The following is a 13,772-nucleotide window of genomic DNA, read 5'->3' as shown; positions in this document are numbered from 1 at the left end:
CAATAACAAACTGTCACATCATATAAACTTAAAAATATATATTTTTTATTATTTTTTCTTTTTTCATTTTACATTTTACATTTTACATTATTTTTCTTTATTTTTTATAATTTTCTCATTTTTCTTTCTTCTTCATTTACAATGTCTAACAATACTAGCAATGTTCGAAATTTTCCCTCTTGAAGTCGAAATCTTGACGATTAATTTTATTTTCAAACTTCATTGCCTACTTGCTCTACCTGACGGGATCGAGAATGTTATTTCATTTATCAAAACCGGTATTTTAAAAATCGAATCAGTTACTCAAACTGGTTGGACCTGGAATCGGTCAGAGCACTAGTTTAGAATAGGGTTGAACTGATTAACCCCCAAATCGATATAAAACAATTGAACCAAGCTAAAAAATAGTTGAACTAATTTTCTCTATTTTTAGGTATTTTTATTTTATAATTTTTTTAATAATTTATTTGATCAAACTAAACAAACGATCAAATTGGAAACTGGTGTTCTATCTAGTTTGACCATTGGTCAAGTTCTAAACAAAAAAGAAAAAGAAAAAATATATATATAAGAGAAAATAATATTTTTTATCTATTTTTGTAACATATCAATTTTTAATTGATTATTTTTTTAATACACTTAACGGTTTAACTAACAATTGAACTAACAGAAGTATTAACTTAACTAAAAAAATAATTTAAATACACTTGTAACTAAAAAAATATTTAGGTACGAAACACGGTTAAGCTTAAAATTTAATGAAAACGAAGCAAATTTCTGGCATTTACCATAGAAGGTGTTGGGCAATTAAACCCACCATTAGCAGGTAGAGGAAATTGGGAGAGAGCTAGAATTGAAGTGTGTCCAAGTAAAGTCGTTTTATATGGGTCTCGGTGAAAAACAAGATGGGCTTTTTCTATTAAACTGTTTAAACAGCGACGCCCTTTTTTATTTGGTCTTTGATGGGTTTGCATATACAATTAGCCTGTTAATAATATACACAATATTCAATGGGGTTTATATCATTTCATACCACAGTATAAAAAAGATACCTTAGAACTTGGTACCATCGATCAATAGTCTCTTGTAGGCGGTAATCTGAAATGTGTGATTCATATGAAAATAGGCTTATCTATCATGTTAATTCATGCCTAAGCAAGGACTTTGTCCAGTGTCAGAAAGAAAACACAAAGTGGATATCGGACATTGTCCTTAGCTGCTTTGAAACAGCCAGTTTCCTACCACAAAAACAAATTTATAGTCTCATCATCATCATCATCATCATCATCATCATCATCATCCTCAAGTCTTCTTTTTTTTTTTAAATGTTAATCTCAAGACACGACCAAATTCCAATAATTTCATGCTCTTACACTTGGTATCTTATGGCTGGGAATAAAACCCGGAAAAAGAGGGCCTGTGGGATTCTTCAAACTATGTCCCATATGGCCATTATTGGAAACTCAAAATCCATTAATAATATCGGTTTCTCCCTTTTGTTTTGGTTAAGATAGCCTTTTATTGCACACCCATCACTGTCATTTTGGTATTCTCATTTGATTCTATGTTAGATGTATAATTAGTTTAGCTAATTTCGTTTGACTTCTACTAAGCCTTCATATTCTACCTTTTTTTTAATAATGGACTTTGGGAAAATCTAAGTTTCATCCTAAAATCTATGCATTTTCTCAATTAAAACTAAGTTGATGTAACTATTATTTGTTTTTTTATGTATTAATGGTATTGAGTGAATTTTTCAAAAATACTATTTTTTTGAAAAAAAATTTATTAGATTAGGTTGTTTTTTCGAAAAATTACGGGAGCAAACCGAAATAACGAAACAGCTAGAAGCATTTTCCACAACAGTCACCCCACCCAACGACTACCCCACCCAATGGCTATTTAAATAGCCATTAAACCCAACAACTAACCACCTAGCAAAAACGCTAAGTTGAGAAACAAGATCACAACTTTCCAGCAATTGGATGACGAGTCTTTGTATGAGGCTTGGGAGTGATTCAAGGAGTTACTTCGTAAATGTCCTCATCATAGGATTCTTCATTGTATCCAGTTGGAGACATTCTATAATGGTCTCAATGCACATACAAGATTGATGGTAGATGCTTCTGCAAATGGTGCGATTTTGTCTAAGTCTTATAATGAAGCTTATGAGATTATTGAGAGGATCTTTAGTAATAACTATCAATGGCCAACAAATCGAACAGCTTCAGGAAGACGTGTAGCCGGAGTTCATGAAGTTGACTCCCTCACTTCGTTATCGGCTCAAGTATCGTCTATTTCTTCTATGTTAAAACAGTTAACCGCTAATAGTACTAATAATTTTGCAGCTCATCCCCAAGTCTGTTTGAAGTAGTTTCCTGTGTGTACTGTGGGAAAGGTCATTCTTTTGAGAATTGTCCATCAAATCCCAAGTCAGTGTACTATGTGGGGAACCAATATCAAAATAGGAGTGGACAAGGACCCCAGTCCAACTTCTACAATCCTTCATGGCGTAATCATCCTAACTTTTCTTGGAGGAACCAAGAAAATGAACCGAACAATAACTTATTACAGCAAAGACCCAACCAATCTCAAGGGCTTAACCAGCAAGCTCCAAAACCACCTCAAGCTGAGGCATCAAACAGTTTGGAGAACTTTTTGAAAGCGTACATGGTAAAGAATGACACTTTGATCCAAAGTCAAGCAGCAACACTGAAAAATTTGGAAAACCAAATGGGTCAGTTAGCTACGGAGCTTCGTAATAGACCGCAAGGAACCTTGCCGAGCGATATTGAAAATCCAAGAAATTTGGGTAAAGAACATATCAAGGCAGTGGCATTGCGAAGTGGAAAGACTCTGGAACCCCGATTGATTGATGTCGATGATGAGCATGTTGAAAAGGAGGAAAGTCAACCAGCTGTTGAAGTTCCTACACCAAAGGAATCAAAATCTGCAAAGTCTGACAAGGTAAACCCTGACCTAGTGAATTCAGATATTTTAACATCTTCTTTGAATGCAGATTTACCTACTCAGAAAAGTTGTCCAGTTCAATCGAAAGTTTCATCACTTCCATATCTGCAAAGATTACAACAACACAAGTAGAAACAGGAGGTGCAATTCAAGAAGTTTTTGGATGTTCTGAAGTAGTTACACATCAATATTCCGTTGGTGGAGGCTTTAGAACAAATGCCAAATTATGTGAAGTTTATGAAGGATATATTGTCCAAGAATAAACGACTGAGTGAGTATGAGATTGTTGCTTTGATAAAGGTGTGCAGTGCGTTCTTACAAAACAAACTGCCACCGAAATTGAAAGACCCAGGAAGCTTTACTATACCCTGTAACATTGGTGAATCCTACTATGGTAAAGCTTTGTGTGACTTAGGAGCGAGTATCAACTTAATGCCTAAGTCTATTTTCAAGATGTTAGGGATAGGTGAAGTAAGACCTACAACTGTGACGCTTCAGCCAGCGGATCGATCTTTAGAATATCCCGAAGAAAATATCAAGGATGTTTTGGTAAGAGTCGATAAATTTATTTTTCCTGCTGATTTTATTATTTTAGATTTTGAAGCAGGTAAGGAAGTTTCGATCATCCTTGGGAGACCTTTTCTAGCCATGGAAAGAACATTAATTAATATGCAGAAAGGTGAACTCACCATGCGAGTTCAAGATGATCAGGTAACATTTAACATTCTTAAAGTAATGAAATTTTTCGATCTGACAAAGGAGCGTTCAGTTATGGAAGAGATAGAAACCTTGGTTTCTTTGGAAAGTAATTTTGAAGAAGATCCATTGGAAAAAGCTTTAGATCTTGACCCTTTGGAGGATGAAGAAGGTGAAGAAAATATGGCTTTGATGAAAGCCAATCCGAGTATTCAATCCACACGGTTTAAACCGTTGGAGTTAGAAGTTAGAGAATTTTTGCAACCCAATTTGTCAATCAAAGAACCACCTAAACTCAAACTAAAGGTACTTCCTTCCCATTTGGAATACGTGTATTTAGGTGATTGTTCTACTTTGCCTGTGATTATTTCAACGGAACTGACAAAAGATCAAGAGGAGCGATTAATTGTTGTTCTAAAGAAATTTAAGAAAGCAATTGGTTGGAGCATAACTGATATTCGAGGTATAAGTCATTTATTTTGCATGCATAAAATCATTTTAAAAGAAGGTGAAAGAGCTCGAATTGATGGGCAAAGGAGGCTCAATCCTATTATGAAAGAAGTTGTGAGAAAGGAAGTGATTAAATGGTTAGATGCAGGAATCATCTATCTTATTTCAGATAGTTCGTGGGTAAGTCCGATACAGTGTGTGCCGAAGAAAGGTGGAATCACGATTGTTGAAAATAAGCGTAATGAGTTAATTCTAATGAGAACTATTACCAGTTGGAAAATATGTATTAATTATAGAAAGCTGAACAAAGCCACCCAGAAGAACCATTTTTCGTTGTCTTTTATGGATCAGATGTTAGATCGACTGGCACGTAATGAATTCTATTATTTTTTAGATGGCTATTCGGGATATAACCAAATAGTTGTAGCCCCGGAGGACCAACATAAAACAACCTTTACTTGTCCATATGGTACGTTTACTTTTAGGCGAATGCTTTTTGGTTTATGCAATGCACATACAACTTTTCAACGATGCATGATGGCAATATTACTGATATGGTAGAAATTTTCGTCGAGGTTTTCATGGATGAATTTTTTATTTTTGGTAACACTTATGATATCTGTTTGAGTAATTTGGCTAAGGTACTGAAGAGATACGAAGAGACGAATCTTGTCCTTAATTGGGAAAAATGTCTTTTTATGGTCAATGAAGGAATTGTCTTAGGTCACAAGATCTCAAAGAAACGAATTGAAGTTGACAAAGCAAAGGTAGACGTAATTGAAAGATTACCAGCCCCAATTAATGTGAAAGGAGTCAGAAGTTTCTTAGGCCATGCCGATTTTTACTGAAGGTTTATCAAGGATTTCTCAAAAATTTCTAAGCCGCTGTGTTTGTTGTTAGAAAAAGATACAGTGTTCAATCTCAACAAAGCATGTTTGGAAGCTTTTGAAGATTTAAAGATTCAGTTAATTACAGCCCAAAAAATCGTTACACCTGATTGGTACTCACCTTTTGAGTTGATGTGTGATGCAAGTGATTATGTTGTTGGAGCTGTGATGGGTCAAAGAATAAATAAAATGGAAGAGGACGCCTACGACCACCAGCTCGATCTAGTTGCATCGCCTAGGCTTTTGGGTTCAATCCTAGGCTTTTAGGTGATCCTTCTCTAACAGAATAAGCCAGTTATAGTGGAAGAAGACGCCTACGACCACCAGCTCCACTTAGATTTTAGACTTACGATTTAGAGGAACCTAACTCTAGCCAACTGTCACTTTTGTGGGACCGTCTTACACTAGATCATCATTTCGCAATGGTAAATACCTTGCCATTTTGTCACTTGGGCTCGACAACCACTGACGAAGTAAGTTAACGAACCGACTGTGCAACCTTCCTAAAACATACAAAGCAGTCGTCTTTGCACAAGATGAAAAGATCACTTTTGGAAGGACATGGATGGAAGCGCCAGTCCTGTAATGTGGAGAAATGATGAATACTCGTTGAAAAGGCTAAGTGTAGATTCTAAGCCTTATGAACCTTTTTTGAGGAATCTCGACAACCTTCGGCTAGATGAGTTTAGTGGCTCATGCTTTTCGGGAAAAAATAAATTTAATAAAATGGAATTTTATTGAATAAATAAAAGGAACAAAAACTAGAGATTTTGGGAGAGGGAACTTTTACAGAAAATATGAGTGTTAATTTGTGTCACTCCATCCCCTATATATAGTACTTAGAAAACCTAGTTTATTCCTAATTAAATTCTAAAAGATAAATAAAGATAAACGCTAAAATTAAATCTAAATAATAATCTTAAAAATAATCCTAATATAATTAAAATTTAAATAGAGTCTTGTGTTTATAAAATCTCTTTTTTACACTTTAGCCCCCCAAGTCGCTACACATTGCATTTTCGACACCACTTATTTCCTATTTCGCATGTTGAGCCATTTTATCTTTAAATTCACACTTTTTGCCCCAAAATTTCTTTTTTCCTTTAATTTAGTCCTTACAAGATAAAAAAACCATAAATAGCTCAAATTAGTAGGATCATACTCAAAATAAATATGTAATTAATACATAAAAATATGTCATTCCAGAGTATTATCAAGATCTATTCATATCGAAAAAAGTCGTGGGTAAACTCGGTCTCTTGGTTAGTAAATCAACCAAGAAGATCAAGACTGTTAATTCTAAAGATGTCCCAACTATAGGAGTAGCACAATGAAGACTTTGAGGTAATTTACTTAAATGATTACGACTTCGTGCTTACCTTGAATTTCCTTGAGAAGATTGATGTTTTGTTGATTCCTTTGATTGGAATGCATTTGTATCTTGAATACTCAAAAAAAATGTATTATACTGGTGATTCGAGACACGAGAGGTAGAACCAAGGTATTATCAGCAATCCAGCTAACCAAGGATGTTTCATGTGATGGGAATATTGACTTGGTATATCGGAGTGCTAAGGAGACCTCTTTAGAAATGCTAGAGGGGAAACAAATTGATATGGAACTTGTTGAGTTATCAGTGGGGCTACCATCTATAAGAGAAGTGGGTTGTGCACAGACTTTAGGGGGAAAATGATGCTGTAAACTAGACAATGAGACAGAGTAAATGCTACGAGCGAGGTACATCTCAAACACATATCTAATGTTTTACATTATGACTTACCGTTGGATTGGTAAATACACACGGACAATTTTAAAGCTTTAAAGCAAGTAAGCCGAGGGGCTTACAAACCAAAGTTAGTAGCAATACTCAAGTTAACTTGGTGTTCAATGTGGGGGTTCTAAAGCTTATTTTTGCCAATCAAGAGGATCTTGATCAAGGAAAGTCACAGTGGGAGCAAGTAAGAACAGTGGCCTCTTACGATCGAAATATACAAATGAGAGAAACAGTTCGAGATAGACGAAGGTGGACACACAAGCCAAGGCAAATGTTCTGAGAGGCGGGACGATCCAAAAGAAAGAGTAGTTGGGAATCAGCCAATGCATTGAGACAGTTCTGAGGCGAGTCAAACCAGTGTCATTTTTAGGACACGACAAAGACATCGCAAGAATGGGTGGTGGAGAATGTCATGGGATGTCGATTAAAGCTCGTGACCGTTGTGCATAAAACGTCCCATGAAGGTCAACTTATGAAATAGGGCTCATTTGACCCGCTTAAATTAGCCCAACGCGTGAAACTCATAGAGAAGCCCATCTACTTGAAGCCTTAGGGGCCTAGTGAAACACTCCAGTAAAACTAAAGTTACCAAGATAATTAATGTAAATCCTAAGGAATAAAGATAAATAGAGTTTAAATCTCTTAGGGCTCTCATATTGTAGATAGGCACAAATCTTAACCGTCGATGTAACTCAATTTATACCGTTGGATTTGGAGGAGCTCAATTATAAATAGAGGCCTTCCCCCTCACTTGTAATCACTCAGTTGTAAACCTTCAAAGTAATATGTACTTTTGAAAATATTTACTCAAACACTTAGTGTGCACTATTTTTTTATGACTTTCTGTTCTTTCATTGCTCCTTTGTCTTTGAGTTTGCTTCTATTTTGCTTCAGTGTCTTAGAGATTTTTGTTGAGAATTCTCATATTCCGAGTGTTAGGATGACTTAGATACATTTTAACCCAAGAAATTGCCTAAGGTCGCACGGTTTGCTAGACTAAAGTTCTAGCCCCATGAAGGTTAGTATCTGAGCCAATGCTCGAAGGCGTCGATTGAGATGATGAAAGGAGGAGACGAATAGAATGTCCTGATGGAGACCCATAAGAGGTCTAGGAAAAATAGCAAATCGATGGATATGTTGTCAGCTTTTGAAGGTCGATTGTTATACACCTATAACATGTTGTTATAGAGAGATAATTGTTGTAAATTTATCATAAAATTCATATAATGAATTTTCATCAAATAAAGAAAGTCAAAATTATGTTAAAAAGGAGAAAGTGAAAATCAAATCAACAAAATTAAAAGATTTATAACAAGTGTATATATTGTTTTTATACATATTTTATTTTACAAGATTTCACATGATTAATTATGAAACTCATAAATCTAATATGTTCGATTAATTAGTATGGGTTATTAAATTAATTAATTTATCAGGATTTATTAAATTCAAGTAATCAATTTATAAGTTTATAATGTTCCAAATTTATAATAGAATATTTAATTAGGGAACTTAATAGTTGATTGAATTGAAATCTTTAGTTTCACTCATTGAATATTATTTTATTTATTAAAATATGATTAAGAGATTTTTCATTTGAAATTTAAATATTTTATTAAAATAATATTTAATTAATTATGATTAATGTCGAAACCATTTTTTTATATTTAAAAAAAATAAAATAGGAATCGACTCTAAAAATGAAATGGGAGTCGCCACTGATCCTTTATTGAGGTGTGATCGGCTCACCTTGAAAACGATTTTGGTCTGCGTAATTTTAAAAAAATAGGTTCGGGAGTTGGTTACGCACGAGGGAGGGTTAGCTCCCTCGTAACGCCCAAAATTGTTACCGAATTGACTGTTTAATGTCTTAGTGTCGAAAATTTGAAAAGATTTTAGAATACGATCCTTTAAACTTGAAAACTTAAATAATTGAATTGGACAATAAGACATACCAATTTCAAAGAAATAAACCATCACATTCAGTGAGTTAGAGTGCAGCAGTTCAATCTTCGAAGTTGAATTTGTCTTTTCAAATTTTAAAAATTCATATGTTTTGAGTAGGATATCTGGTTATTTAGGTCAATCGAGAAATCAAAATCCAGTAAGTTAGGATTCAATTTCTCGAAATTCTTAAACACCAAATATTGTCTTTATTTTAAAATCGAGATAACAAAATGTCATATCCAGTAAATTAGGATCTAACATTTCTAAATTTTAAAAACTTTATTTTAAAGATTGTATGATTTTAATAAAATAAACAATTGGCTATCGTAATTCATCGAAAAGAATTGAGGCCCAGTAAGTTAGGTCACAATTCTCTTGATAACTATGAACACCAATCCTTTTTTAAAAAAATGAAATAAAAGGATTGTGGTGCTTTAATAAAGTACAATTTTACAAATGAAACATGATTGAATAGCAGTACATAATACAAAAGATAAATAGCAACCCAAACCTACACTAAGAAGTAATAAACAGGATAGGTGAATACAAATAGCAATAATAGCCTTAATCATATTATACAAATGTCAATATCAATATTCAAAAACTCAAAAGAATTAATAATCAATTTTAAATGATATACTAGAATAAAATGAAAACAAGGGATACATTCGATCAATAAATTATATGTACAAAAGTCTTAAAATAAACCGTATATATGAGTTTATGATAGATTCAAAATAAATTGAATAAAACAAACACTACATAAATAATATTATTTAGATGAATTTTGAAGCAAATATTATACAAAAAGAAAATTGAGATTATAAAAATTATAAAAGAATGTTATAAAAAATTGAAATTAATAGCATATTATGTATGTATATGTGTATAATAAAAATAATTTAATAAAATTTGTATATATATATATATGTGAAATGGAATTATGAAAATATTATTGTATAAATAAAGTTAGAAATGTAAAAAAATGGAATTTATGAATATAATGTAAAATAAAATTATAAAATGTGTACAAATTAATCATAGAGAATATTTAAAATAAAGCATTATGTAATTAGATAATAATAATACATGATAAAAGAATTAAAAAACATTATAAAATAATGTAATATATATATATATACAAACTAATACGATATTAACACATATAATTATAATAGTAATAGTAATAATAATAATGTAATTAAAGAGAATATGAAACAATAATAATAGTCAAAATCATTAAATTAAGATTAAACAAAAATTTAAAAGGGCGAATTTGAAATCTATTTAAAATACAAGGACTAATGTAGCAATTAAATGCAAAATTAAAACATTCAGATCCAATTAATAAAATGGCACCGTTCACTCATGGATCCGATTGGAATCAGAATCAAACATAAGGTAACGATTTAAAAAAAATGAAGAAAAACTAAATTGAAATGAAAACAAAACGCGAAGGGGTTCAGTGCACAAATAACCCACTCAAAGTAAAATACGCGGATCCTTTCGGATCGGATCGGGTCACAGATGGATACAGGTTTATACGGCACCGTTTTGGAACCACTGGTTAGACTCCAAACGGTGCCGTTTTGTATGTTACATAAAGGCCACCAAAAATCCTAAATTAACAGCCTCTTTATCATTTACAAGCAGGCTCTAAAAAAAACCTCCTCTAGCGTCGTTCTGTAACATCAATCGACAGTGGCCTTCCGAACCCTATGCACGACTCCGATTGCGACGGAGAGAGCACAAGGCCGGTCACCAGGTATGTTTTTCACCTTTCTATCTTTTTATATATTTTCCTTCTTCGTATAAAAAATAAAAATAAAAAAACAGTAAAGAAATGCAGAAAAAAATGGCGAATCACCTTTTCGAATCTGCTTTTGTTTTCTCTGAATATTTTTTTCTTCAATATGTGTGGAAAAAAAAGATCTCGAAACAATACAAAAATGGGGTTTTATAGCCCCGAAAATACATCCATTTTTCCTTCTATTTTTCCCCTATTTTTCTTTTCTTTTGTTATTTTGTTATTTTTCCTTTTCTCTTTCTGTTTGTTGCTTGTTTGTTGTGTGCAGAATGCGATTAAATGCAGCATGTGCGTGGCGGTGTGTGAAGGTCATGTCTGGGCGTCGTGGTTTGGGAGAACAATACCGAAGTCGCTAGGGTTTCACTTCGATTTTCGTTAGGCAATTGTGATTGGGCTAGGGTCTAGGCAAATTGGGTTTAAATTTTAATGGGCCTTAGTAGGTTAGCATTTAAGCATTTGGGCCACCATATTGGGTTGATTTTGGGTAGTTTAGGTTAAATGATTTGGGTTTTGTAATCGAGTTTGGGCTTAATTTATTTTGGTTTGTAATTTGGACTGATGTTATTGGACTTTTATTATGTATATATATATATATTTTTTTTTTATATGTGGGTTTTAATATTTGTATCGGGCGGGTAAAATTTGGGTATTACAATTAATATGTTTGCTTGTATGAAATAATTATAATTTTACTTAAAATGTTAGAGAATATGTTATTATAGAGAACTAATTTAATAAAGAGTGTACTCATAATTATAGTTGTTACTATTATAAGTGAAAAACTTTTATAGAGGTTAAAATAAAATATAGAAAATCGGTTCTACTAGAAAGTTAGTTATTACAGTGAAATGTTGTTATAATATGTGAGTTATAGAGAGAATTGATTGTATTATGTCAATTTTAAAACATCAATGTCATCTTTCATTAACCATTTAACTATTAATAACTAAAAAATTGAATAATTAAATAACTATTTTATAACTTTTCATAAATAATAATAATAAATTACTTGAGTAACAATATAGTTTAGCCTAAAATGTATTAGAGAATTTGAGTTGTGTGATCCTTAACCGAAAGAGGCAAGGTGGAGCATGAAACGCGTTGATGAAGTGAGGCCAAGGAAAATAAAAGCAGCGATGGCTAGGGATGTTCAATCTGTTAACCGACCCAAACTACCATTAACCAAATTAACCGACCTTTTTAAACCCTTAACCGTTAACCGAACCGAAATTTTTTAAAAAATATTAACCGAACCGAACTTTTTCGGTTAATTCGGTTGGTTAACTTAATTAACCGAAATTTATATGTTTTCTTATTTTTGGTTAAAACAAGTATAAAACATATAAAAGAATTAACCAACTTAACTGACCGATTAATTTATATTTTCAAAAAATTAACCGAAACGACCGAATATTTTTATATTATAATATTATTTATTAAATTCGGTTAACCGACCGATTTTGAACTGAATTAACTGTTAATTGAATTTTTAAAAAATTATTACTCGAAATTTGTACACCCCTAATGATAACGGATGAGGCGTAGAAGCCCCCACGTCAAGTGGGCGCACAATCCATTGGGTCCACTTTTATTTTATCTGTATTTGATTGTAGGAGTAGGCCGATCCATCTCCCGTGATGTGAAGTGCCCCCAGTCGGTGCTCCTCGCATACCCTCATTTCAATGCCCACTTTTAAGTTACAATTAATTAATTAATTAAAATAAGACATAATTCTTGAAATTTGGTTGAAAAATTAGGTTGGGGGAGGTAATTTTGAGGACCATCCCTGGAAGCGTTTTGTTTGACTTGAGCATCAAAGGCGGTCCCCAAAATTAAACTCCAAACAAAACATAGTTTTCCAAATAAATATTAAGGAGTACAATATACGGATAAAACACATGGCCCCTTCCCTTTCACTCATTATTAACAATCATTTACGTACAATGTCAACCATTTTTGTTTTATAACAATCTAAGATGGAAACAATACACTTGGATTATTACATTTTAAGTATGTTTTTAATTCGACAATCAATAATTATATCAATTTTCAGTTGAAATACTTTTAACTTTTGACAGTAATTGGGAGCATGTCTACATTCAAATTGCCTTCTCTTTAGGGAATTAATATAAGAAAGAAAGGTTTTTTATATATATAAAAATTGTAAAACGTAATTATTTAATTAATGGCATGTTGCGGTCATGTCAGATTCCGAAGCCGACAAGTCCATTATTTGATAAATGAATGAGGCATATTTATTTATAAACACTATATTATAGGAGTTCATTAGTACAAAAAATAATAATATTATAGGAGGTCATTGTGAATCGTGGCTCCCACACGTGAACCGGAATAATATATAATATCCAAAACATACGTACACAATTAGATTCCAGCAGTGCAACGCAGATGCAGTCTACAAAATTAAAAGATACATAGATGAGAGAGCTGCACCTGTCCTAACCCTACTATTTACTATTACTATTCTTTGTCGGTGTGACGTGACAATGAAACTTAGAATTCATTTCCTGTGAGGTCCCACCCTAACTTTGCCCTCAACTCCGAATGGACAAAACGCCACCTCAAGTTGTAAAAATCAACTATGGTTCTTCTCTAAATTGGAAAATTGGAGAAGCTGGGGTGGCTGCAATTGCCAGGAACGGCAATGGAGATATTGCAGATAGAACCAACTCGTTGATGCATGTGTCTACGGCATTAGCGGCTGAAGCCCAAGCTATAAGGCTGGGTTCCATACTTGCGGCTGATAACAACTGGCAGTCTGTGGAATTTGAACCTGACAATCTTCAACTCATTCAATGCTTATAAAAAAAGAACCAGTGCCCTTGGGAGATTTTTGGAATTGTTGTAGATATTCTATCGATAGTTTCTAGAGTTAATGATGTATCGTTTAAGTTTATCAAAAGGAACTGTAATCGAGCTGTTGACTGGATCGCAGGAAAAACTAGGATTCATTCTTGTCCATCAAACTGGGCTCAAGTTCCACCTGTGGAACTAGTAACACTCTAGTAATCTGGTTCCTATTGAATGAAAGATTTGTTGAACAAAAAAAAAAAAAACTTAGAATTCGGTCTTTGATTGTTTATTTTAGTTAATATTTTGATTACCCATCCATTAAATCATTAGTAGAATGTTGGTATGACTTTTTTTATCATTTTAATAATAAAATTAACCTTTCAATGTTTACTGATTCTATTAATTCAGTCTTAATTTTAAAAATTCG

The 13,772-nt window shown here is 32.8% G+C and overlaps 1 non-coding gene across 1 annotated transcript; it reads right to left on the bottom strand.

Moving 5' to 3' along the window:
* Nucleotides 1–1,948: 1,948 nt before the first annotated feature.
* LOC128041982 (small nucleolar RNA R71) lies at nucleotides 1,949–2,055 on the bottom strand. The gene has a single exon (XR_008197190.1). It is a non-coding gene; the product is annotated as a small nucleolar RNA R71 (small nucleolar RNA).
* Between the last annotated feature and the right edge of the window lie 11,717 nt (nucleotides 2,056–13,772).

The sequence above is a fragment of the Gossypium raimondii genome, chromosome 6 (genome assembly GCF_025698545.1).
Source record: "Gossypium raimondii isolate GPD5lz chromosome 6, ASM2569854v1, whole genome shotgun sequence".
NCBI classification, from domain to species: domain Eukaryota; kingdom Viridiplantae; phylum Streptophyta; class Magnoliopsida; order Malvales; family Malvaceae; genus Gossypium; species Gossypium raimondii.
Note: the sequence above shows the minus strand (reverse complement) of the source record. Positions and strands in the feature narration are given on the sequence as shown.